The sequence below is a fragment of the Mercenaria mercenaria genome, chromosome 2, assembly GCF_021730395.1.
Source record: "Mercenaria mercenaria strain notata chromosome 2, MADL_Memer_1, whole genome shotgun sequence".
Classification (NCBI taxonomy): domain Eukaryota; kingdom Metazoa; phylum Mollusca; class Bivalvia; order Venerida; family Veneridae; genus Mercenaria; species Mercenaria mercenaria.
In genome coordinates, this window is record NC_069362.1 from 19,953,847 (window position 1) to 19,964,282 (window position 10,436).

Sequence of the window (10,436 nt, forward strand, 5' to 3'; positions counted from 1 at the left end):
GGCTCCTCAGATGACCTCTCACGACCTCTGTGACCTCCATTCCCACTACACTCCCCCCCGTTCTAAAACCCAGTCCCCAAAGGTGGAAAATAAGAGGACATTACGGGCTGTTGGAAGTGGGTGAGAACAAAGGGCGCCCTACTAAAGGTCATGGGATACCCATATTAACCTTCTTTTACCACAACCACTCTGGATGCCCAGAGTACCCAAAAAACTTCCTATTCCTAAAAATTCCAGAATGGCAAACCACATATGCCCTAAATTCAGAAGGCAAGGTCATGGGAAACCCAGTTTGACCTAGATTTGTTATCCCCAGCCTAACTAGGGAGTAAACATGAATACCACAAACAAAGGTTAAGGTCATGGGAAACCCATATTGACCTCCAAAAGAAACAACATTGATTCTGGGACAACCAGAGAAAAAAGAACAGATAGTTTAATTTAAGGTCATGGGATACCCACACTGACCTCCAAAACAAACAACCTTAATTCTGGAACATCCAGAGGAAAAAAGAATAGATAGTTACAAGTTAAGGTCATGGGATACCCATATTGACCTCTAGTCTCCCAAACCCATCCTGGGATACCCAGCAACAGTTATGGGCTGTTTCACTCGGACCCGAAGAACATTCCTCGGCATTTGAAGTGGTCCGTGCAATAAGCTTTCCGGGTTGTCCCCAAAACCCTGGCCACCAGCCTTGCTGTGACCCCCAAGAAGATGTGGGCCATTTGCCCTAAACCTGGTGGAGAAAAAGCCGGGCCATCAGACTCCAGCAGAAGTCTGCTTGGCGGCAAGCACTTCAACCCAGCCCTCTGGTCTTGTGAAAGTGTTGAACCCCATTATTAATACTAAAGTAAGTATTGGGAATCGGTCAAGCCACTCATAGCCATAAGTCGACTCCCTTGCCACAATGAAGTTGGATCCTCCTTGGTGACTTAACCCAGCGCAGAGCACAAACCTAGCAGCCGCATACAAGGTTCCTCATTAAAAGAGTCATGGGCCATGCCCCTGGCGTGGAGAACAATAACTCCCTTAGCAGGAACACGGGACAACAGGTCCTTTACCAACTCCTCCTGGGCCAACCAATAAGATGGGGATACGGTTCTATCGAGCCCTATCTCCCCATACCCCGCAAGATAACCTGAAGTCCAAAGGGATTCTAAAGTCAATCTTCTTCCCCTCCAATTCAACGACCACCTTGGGTGCACTCCCACTGTGGAGGCAACCTAAAGTCCATTAGGTCTGCAACCAGGGTTAAGGAAGGAAAAATCCTGGATCACAGAACGAGGTTACCGACCCGTGAACCTCTACCCCGTCGCTGGGGTAGCCCTACCCATGGCTTCTGCCAAAACAGTGGGCTGGGTCCCCGTGGACACCCCATATAACCTGCACAGCCGGTCGTAGTGGTAATGTGAGTCCACGACCCGGCCCAGAAACCCCCTTTCACCGGCTCCTCTACAAAAGGCAACGGTAATGGCCGTGTACTGGTACTGGAACAGTACCCGACCTATGTACCCCTGGATCTGGCGAAACTCGAACTTTGCGATCCCTACCCCGGGGGTCAGGAATTGATTGCTGTGCACCAGAACTTTGGTGTCCTATTGATGCCCCCAGCATTACCACCCGTTCTACCTTCCACGCCTACGGCCCCCACTCCCTGATTTGGGTTGACCTAATCCTTGGCACCTAAACCTGAGGTCCCTATGGTTCCCAACACACTATCACTCCGTCCAGGTGTTACCTGGCCCGAATCCCACTCCCTAAATCGACGAACTATTCCTCCTCAGTGCGACCCCCTCCTGGAACTGTAACCTCATGGATGATGGCAACAGATTTATTGCCGCCACTAGACACCTCCAGTCGGCCAACATGACGGCAGAATTTAGGGGATCGATTGAAAGGGGCAAGATCAGTGGCCAACCCACAGCCCTTGCAAATCTGCTAAAGCCTCTACCGGCTGCCAACCAATCCATATTCAGTGAACGGTTATCCGTCCTTTCAGTAAACATAGTAAGAGTGCTAAGGGACCCATCCCCCCCTCTTACATGTTGTGCCAGCCACTGAATAAGACATGCCCTTTGCCTAAGAATGGTAGGGTGCGTGCCCCCTGTCCGAAACTGCCCCGGAAAATGTGCTTTTCTTACATGGGCCAGCACATCCGACACATACCCCCACACCCAACTACAGGGCAAACCTAGGGGCAGATGAATTTCTCCTGCCTCTGAGGGCGATCACTAGATGGCTCGTGACTGAGCTGAATAACCTCCCCAGACGTCTTTGGTTTAGCCCCACCCCATGGCTCCTCGGAATGATTCCAATTCACTGATTTACCTGGTCGAGGGTCAGAATCTGGGGATGTCCGAGGCCTTTTCCCCACCCGTTCTATTCAATACTACTAAAAGTGGGTGAATCCCTCGCCCAACTGGGGGTGACCCTTACCCCTGACGGGGTGACTTGTAGGACAGGTTTTTACCGAGGGCGATGTTTGGTCAGGGTACCCCTGACAGGTGCTAGGATAGGAACCCATGGACTCGAATCAGCATTATCCCCTTTTGCAACCACAGTTTCCCAGGAATCATCGCGCCCCAGTAGGTAACCTGATGATATCGATGACCGTGACCACTGAAGAGCTAGGACTCAATCTGAGCCCCCTCTGCAGTGTAGCTTCTAACCCAGGGCTTGATTGGACTATCTCTGAAAAATCTGACCCTTGGGAGAGTAGGCCGGATTAACCTGGCCTGAAGGAGAAACATTGGGGACTATTCGACCCAATGATTAGGGGATGCTCGAAACCCCCACGTGCTGGACGTTTCTGGGGACTATCCAGATCTCCTGGCTCCAACTCAATATCCGGATCTGACAACGCGTCCAGATCCCTGAAAGGAGGGCTGCCCTCCTTGACCTGAAAAAACAAACCAAATTACTGTGAGATAGGTCCCCCGACTTTATCCCCCAAGCGACATCTATCACAACCGTAACTTCTTAATCTTCATGCATCCGTAGGTGATATATGATGCATGACCCATGATACCATGCGTCACAATAGTCGCACATAATCATGAAACGCCCTGCCCACGGTTTTCGACACAAGCAAAACCTTCATCAGAGGTATCCTCTGGTTCCTCCCATTTTCCCCAGACTCTTTAAATTTCTTGACCCACCCGGGCAGCTCCCTATCTTTGCAAGTTTTCAATCGGTCGTGATTTGCTGTAAACACTGCATTTGACAATTTCACCCTGTATACATAATCTGACAGTACCCTCACTATCACCCCCGGTCCCTTCCAAGGATTCATCAGTTTACGGCACTTACCTTTCACGGTAGCAGTATCCAGAACATACACAACATCACCCAAACCAAACTTGCGCTCATACACCCGGAGGTCATAATCCCTCTTTAAAGTTTTCTGGTAGGTCTTAAGACTCTGCCTCGCGACCCTATGAGCCTCATTAGTTTTTTCCACCAAGTTGGTGAGATAGGACTCCTCTTGCCCTGAGGTGCTATCGCTTGTCTTAGGTAGGGGAAACATTAGAGTCAAACGGGGTATTAACTTCCCTCCCAAGCATAAGACGATTGGGTGTGAACCCTGTGGCCCTATTGACAGATGACCTCATCGCTGATGCGATTTGTGGGAGAAACTCATCCCATTTGTTCTGAACCGACCCAGTATAACACCTTACTGCATCCATTAACGTCCTATTATACCGTTCCACCTGGCCATTTGCAGACGGTCTGTAAGGAGTAGTGCGTGCCTTATGGATACTGAGAACATCGCACATGGCCCTAAACAAACCACTTTCGAAATTGCGGCCCTGATCCGAGAAAATTTCAAAAGGGAAACCAAAACGGCAAAAGAACTCATTAACTGCAGCCCTAGCTGTGATTTCAGCTGTCTGGCCGGGCAGTGGGACTAACTCACACCATTTGGTGAACTGATCAACCATGACCAAAACATACTCATTGCCTAAAGTGGTCCTTGGAAGAGGCCCCAAGAAATCCACATGTACCCGCTCCATAGGAGCCCCCGCATGATACAACCTCATTTCCCCCTTACCCAACCGTGTGACTTTTTTACTTCGGTTACACACTCCGCACGACTCCACATAATTCCTAACACTCTGTCCCATCTTATACCAAAAGAACTTCTCCTTCAGGCGGAGCAATGTCCTCTCTCTCCCTTGATGTCCCGCGGTGGGGATATCATGACAAAACTTAAGAACTTCCATCTGCAAGGAATTAGGGACTATTAGGGCCCTATCACTCCCCTCGGGATTAGCAAGGTAAAGGATCCCCTCCTCCAGCTCTAACCGTTGCCGGTTTAGCCATAGGAATTTCTCCCCAGGACTCCCCAGGGCCAGTTCCGCTTGTGAGGGCTTTACCCCTGTCTCTAGGAAATTAATAACAAAACTCAAGGTCGGATCCTCCCGTTGAGCCTTCTTTAGGTCCTCTATGGGGAATCCCCAACAACTGCTGGACTTACTGTTAGCGTCCTAATTGATAAACTGTTACCCTCCTGATCACCCCACTTGTTCCCGTCATCAGAACGGCCAGAATCGACCCTCTTCCTCAAAACAGACTCCTGCCCCCAACCATTAAAGAAATATCTTGGTCATCTCTGGGCCCCTTCTTGTTTTCCTTAAAGCAAACCGATGGCCTTTACCTTCCCCCAAAGGGATTGCGTCATCTACCTGATTAACGAAATTTCCCCAAATATCTGGGCTCTCGCACAGTACTTACATGGGAAACAAGGAAGGTCCTTACAATCAACCCCCAGTTTGAACTTAAGACAAGGGTCCTCTGTCCCCAACCTGGACAGGGCGTCTGCATTTGTGTGCAGTTTGCCCGTCTGTGCTTAATTACCATAGGTACTGGCTTAGTTCCTCTAACCAGCGGGCTAGTTGCCCCTGAGGATCTTTAAATCTCAATAGCCACGCCAGGCTACTATGATCTGTTCGCACTATGAAAGGCCTACCTAACAGATAATGGCGGAACTGCCTGGTGAACTTCACCACAGCTAACAGTTCCTTCCGTGTGGTACAATAGCGGCGCTGTTCGTGTGTAAGAGCGCAACTAGTCCCTCACCCTTTGATATCTGTCACACTCATTTCCAGAGAATCCTTCCCTACCCACCTACCAAGGAACTCGAACCCGTTTCTGAAAGAATTCGCACTTCCGAGCCTTCACTTAAGGCCATACTCCCTAAAGCGACTCAAGGCCCCCCCGCAATTCTGTAGATGGGACTTGATCAGCCCCCAACACCAGAATATCGTCGAGGAACGCCAAAACTGTTTTCCAATTCAACCCTCTAAGGATTAAGTTTATGGCACGGGCAAAAGTCCCTGGGGCGTTACAAAGGCCAAAACCCATCCTGGACTGCTCAAAGACCCTGCTTCGTTAGAAATGCTGTTTTGTGGCGGTCTTCCTCTCGAATTGAATTTGCCAGTAGGCACTGTTAGCATCTAACTTGCTAAACCATTCGTTACCTGCCAGAGTGTCCAGGCAGTCGTCCACCTAGGTAACGGGTACACATCTTTGGCGGAAAACCGCGTTTAAAGCCCTATAGTCCACGCACCAGCGAACCCCCCCATCCCTCTTTCTAATAAGGACCGGAGGGGAAGCCCACTCCGAAACAGACGGTCTAATCACGCCGGCCTCCAACATTTTGTTAAGGTGATTTTCTTCCTCGTCTGCAAAACCAACTGGGGTTCTGCGCATCCTTTGCTTTACTGGCCGTGCACTTCCCGTGTCAATTGAATGGGTTACCCCCTTAACCTCTCCCAAATCTAGATCCCCACGCGCAAACACATCCTGAAATTCAAGGATAAGGTTCCTCACTGCCTCCCCTGTTCTACGTAAGACCTCGTATTCCTTTTCCATAAGTGATCTTATATGTTCCGGGACCCCCTCCCCTCCCTTGATAACCTGGCAAGCCTTAGCTATAAAGGCATTTGGCGGTCCCTAGTGACAACCTCTGAGGACAAAGTCCCCTCCTCGGATAGCACTCTGGGACACTAGCGGTTGCCACCCATTGGCCTTTCTTTAATACTTGGAAATTGTCTGACAGATAACCGCGACAAGCACTGGATTACTCCCTCACTATGCAAGGTCCGCGGATCATAACTCTCAACCCATGGCGAGGTTCAACAAAGAAACTACTAGACATATCCACCCCAGAGCAAGGCACATGGGCTAGCGATGCCGGTGGGATTACCGTGCGCTTACCAAACTGTCACTCTGGCCACTCTATCAGGGTGGAAACCGCCACACATTTTAGGGGAACTTCCCAACTTCCGAAGTCCAACACCTCCCGGCGAGTATTAACTATAGCTCGTTCCCGATAGATAAAATCGAACCCTAGTAACATGTACATCCTCAATAGGGGCGACATACAGATTTTCCTTGAACCATTCCCCCCAATCCTTAATGAAACTGGACCTACAATCCTGCCCCTAATAGGCATATCCCTGCCTGCCGTCATAAGTGTAATTGTTTTTAGGACTGGTGGTCTCTTACGGAAAGTGTAATACAAGCGATCAGAAATCAGAGTAATCTCAGCAGCAGTGTCTACCACTGCATCAACCCGTTTCCCCCCAACTTCCACTGCAACTTTACACATAGAGACGGACTTCAGCTGCCTCACATTCACTACAGGGTTCACTTCAGATCGCGTTTGAGAAGAGTAGCCCTCAACAGGTAAAGCCTCCCCCGGCAAAAATTTTTGACTCGCACCCTGTAACAATGCTGAATTCTGAGAATGATGGCTCAGTACAGATGCGTCAACCCCAACCCCCCTATTGCCCAGCCCTATTTGATTCAGTGAAGTTTCCTTCACACTTTGGTTGACCTGATCTGCTCCCGATGGAACAACATCGACCATAGCCCCTGCAACCCCGTGGGACACCAGAATGCTTGGTGGGGCTTCACTTAAACAAACCACCCGTCGGGCCCGGTTACCCGGAGATTGTTACCCTCATTTGTATCATCCTTAAAGGACACCCGCCTATCGGACGGCGATGCACTCCTAGAACGTCTCATTCTGTTTTCTGGGCAATCCCGGCGAAAATGAGATGGATCCCCGCAGTTAAAACAGGTCATTTGCCTACCCGGCGATCTCCTAAAGGGGGATGGAGAGCGGTCCCGCCTGGTCACATTTTGGCTTAATTGTTCAACCGCCTTTAGCATAACAGTGTGACTTTTGTTAGAATCTTCCTGGCTTTTAAGTAATGACTTTACTAGGTCTTTAAGGGTAGGGGAGGTTTCCTCCCGTTTAGGGCGCTCTGGAGGGGACAGCTCAAAGCTTCGGCGACTAGGACTTAGACTGGCTTTGGGCCGTGACCTATTGATATCGAGGGCTTCCGACCCTCGGGCTGCTCGGACGCTGGGTGCAAGAGAGTCATTTCTAAACCCCTTCCGCCCCGTAACAGGGCTTTTACCCCGTATGGCCCGGTGATTATGTTGAAACCACTTCACTTTGTCAACAGACTCTTGCAAAGTGGCAGGACGTATATTAGATACATATTCCCCTGCATCTGGATCCAATAAACCTAGACAAAATCTCATGATAGCTTGGGATTCAACATAACTTTCCGGTAATTTACGATACGCCTTATCAGCTAAACGGAGGGCCCGATCCGCCCAATCTTCTAGGCTCTCCCCCACCGACTGTGTAGCAGAGTTTAACTGCATTAAATATGTTTCCGGTAAACTATTTTCCCCAAATCTACGCTCTAATTTATCTAGAAGCTGTTTATATGTCAGACCTGGTTGACGGGACTGAATAATAGCCCAATATTGGCCAGCTTTATCAATCAAGTTCCAACATAGCTGATCTTTACTGTGTTCATCAGACCATCCATTAACCACCGCATATCTCTCAAATCTGGCCCGAAAGCTTTGCCAATCACCTTGGCCGTCATATTGTAAGGCCTTTGGCAGTCGAACATCCTATGATGATGAGTCACCGGGGATGTGGGAGAGGGGAACTGGGTGCCGAGGTTACAATTGGGGTCTGAGGGGCGTAGCAGCTGTGACAGCCACATTCGGAGGGGTTGTACCGCAGCCGTGACGACTGGAGGTGGAGTAATGTAATGGGAGATGCCATGTATGGAGAAGGGGGAGGCACTGGTGCCCCAGTGGAGGCCATCCATATCCCAAACCCGGGGATAATAGCCTTGGTACGGCCAAGGGGGAGGGGGAGGAGGGGCGGTGTGTAACGGGCCCCGAGGATCCGCCACCCGCCAGTTTGTGGGGGTTAACGGGGGGTTTGACCATAACCCATAGCTGACCCACGCACAAAGTGCTGATCATCATCCGTATCCTCACCATAACTAGAATAGTGACCCATCGTCGGCATCCGACTGGAAGACTTGAAATGTTTAGGAATGGCCGCAGGACGCCAGGCGTAAAATGAACAGACCCCTGAGAATATTCCCTTGACCCTTGTTTAAACTGTCAAGCTGGGTGAGCACTGGCTATCCAGTTCCGTAACCTGAGCAGATGTTTTGACTGGTTCAGACATGCTAGCCTCAGGTATATTGGCCATAAGCCCCTCACTACGGCAGGGTTACCTTGAATCCCCATGCTTGTGCCATAATAAACATTGCCTCAGCCTGTTCTTTCCAAAGCATTTCTTTCTCCGCCTGATCATCCGGATTATCCGAGTCTTCCTGTGACCAAGCTACCGGGGACGTAACTACATCATCCCCCCAATCAGGGTTTGGAGAAAAATCCAAAATAAAGCCAAATACTTAGGATTAGTCAATTTTGGAACATATTCCAAATTGTCTAACGTTATGTTTCCGTGTTTTTTTCCGGAAACGCCCAATTGCCTTAGCCCCCCGTTTCCCAACCCCTGGGATCGAGGCGTTGAGCCCGTCGATCGTCTCGAAATTTATCTTCACTTTTGCTTGGAAGCCTGAGCTAACTTAGCAGCCATGGTAACCACAGCGTAACACAATGAATAGAATAGAGTACACAAGTAAGTGTATCACTGAATCAGTGCCAATGGCAGAAAACTGCCGCACCAAACAAACCAAAAACTTACGTGTTAAAAAGTAAGGGATCCCTTGACGAAATTCCAAACCGAAATTGGTCCAGATGTATACTGTATTGCAGATTGCAAAGTGATGTAGAAATCTAGCACTCTGAAACAAAACAATTTAATATATGATCAGAAATTAGAATTATTTTATTTTTTACTGAATTTTTTTTTTAAAAACACCCAGGGGAGGTTACTGTATGGCCCTTGCGGTGTACACTCCCGGAGTTAATGGTAACCAGACTCTCTAGGAGTTTCTCTAGGATTTGCCTAAATCAAAGGAAAATTGTCCAACGAAGTACTTAAGGTTAAATCGAACGTAATGGAATGACAAGGAACCAGTGAGGGTTGACTTCTACTACCGCCCTGAGGAGCGAACTCTGTAAAATGGCGGCACCGACCGGGATCAGCAAGTCGCCGTGATTCCCGTTTTCCGACAGTCCGCAGGCTGTCTAAACCGGGCTAGAAATTAAAGAAATAATCCTTACTAATCCTACACAGGAATCCTGTTCAGAAAAAAAAAAACCTGGCCGAAGGGACAGTTCAAAGGCTTTCGCCTTCTACTACGTAACGGACAGGGACCTACTAGGGAATTTCCAGGCGAGATGTTCTCGATTACTTCTGACACCAATATAGCGAAAATACCCTTCGCTATGTTGGATGAACACTCCAATTAGAGGCAGGAGATGCTCCTGACTCTAATGGCAGAATAACAATGCAAATTGCAGCCTACTTACCAAGGATTAGCCTGGATTTTCACTGCGAGTAACAGATAGTAACAGAAACAATGGCGTCCAGAATCAGAAGAGGCCGTGCAGCCTTCGTCCTCCACTCTCATTGGCTGCGACAGTCACATGATGCCCGATTCGGCTACTGATTGGCTGAATGGCTCCTCAGATGACCTCTCACGACCTCTGTGACCTCCATTCCCACTACACTGTTGTACACGTCTTCGTTTTGATGCATTTGCATCATCGTGCGAGTGTTTAAACTTTACATAACTAGATAAAACATCGTTTTTGACAATTGTTTACATTTAACTAGAGACCATACGCGGCTCTTCATGGAATTACACGCTAGTGTAGCATTGAAGGTTCCATGTGCACCGCCGTATGAACACATCTGCGGATGTTTTTAAATTGTTCGTCCGTCGTCAGTCCGTCCGCCGTCAACAATTTCTTGTCTGCACAATAACGGTTTCATTTATGATTTTATTTTAACCAAAAAAACAAAGACAAATATCAAACAGGGAATGCCACGTACCAAAATCGCAGCCTCCCAAAAACGAAACCTACAGCAAGCAGACGTGCACACCACAAACACACACACATACACGTACACACACACAAAGCCAACACACGATGACAAAACGAACAAACAAAGGAACACACACACACA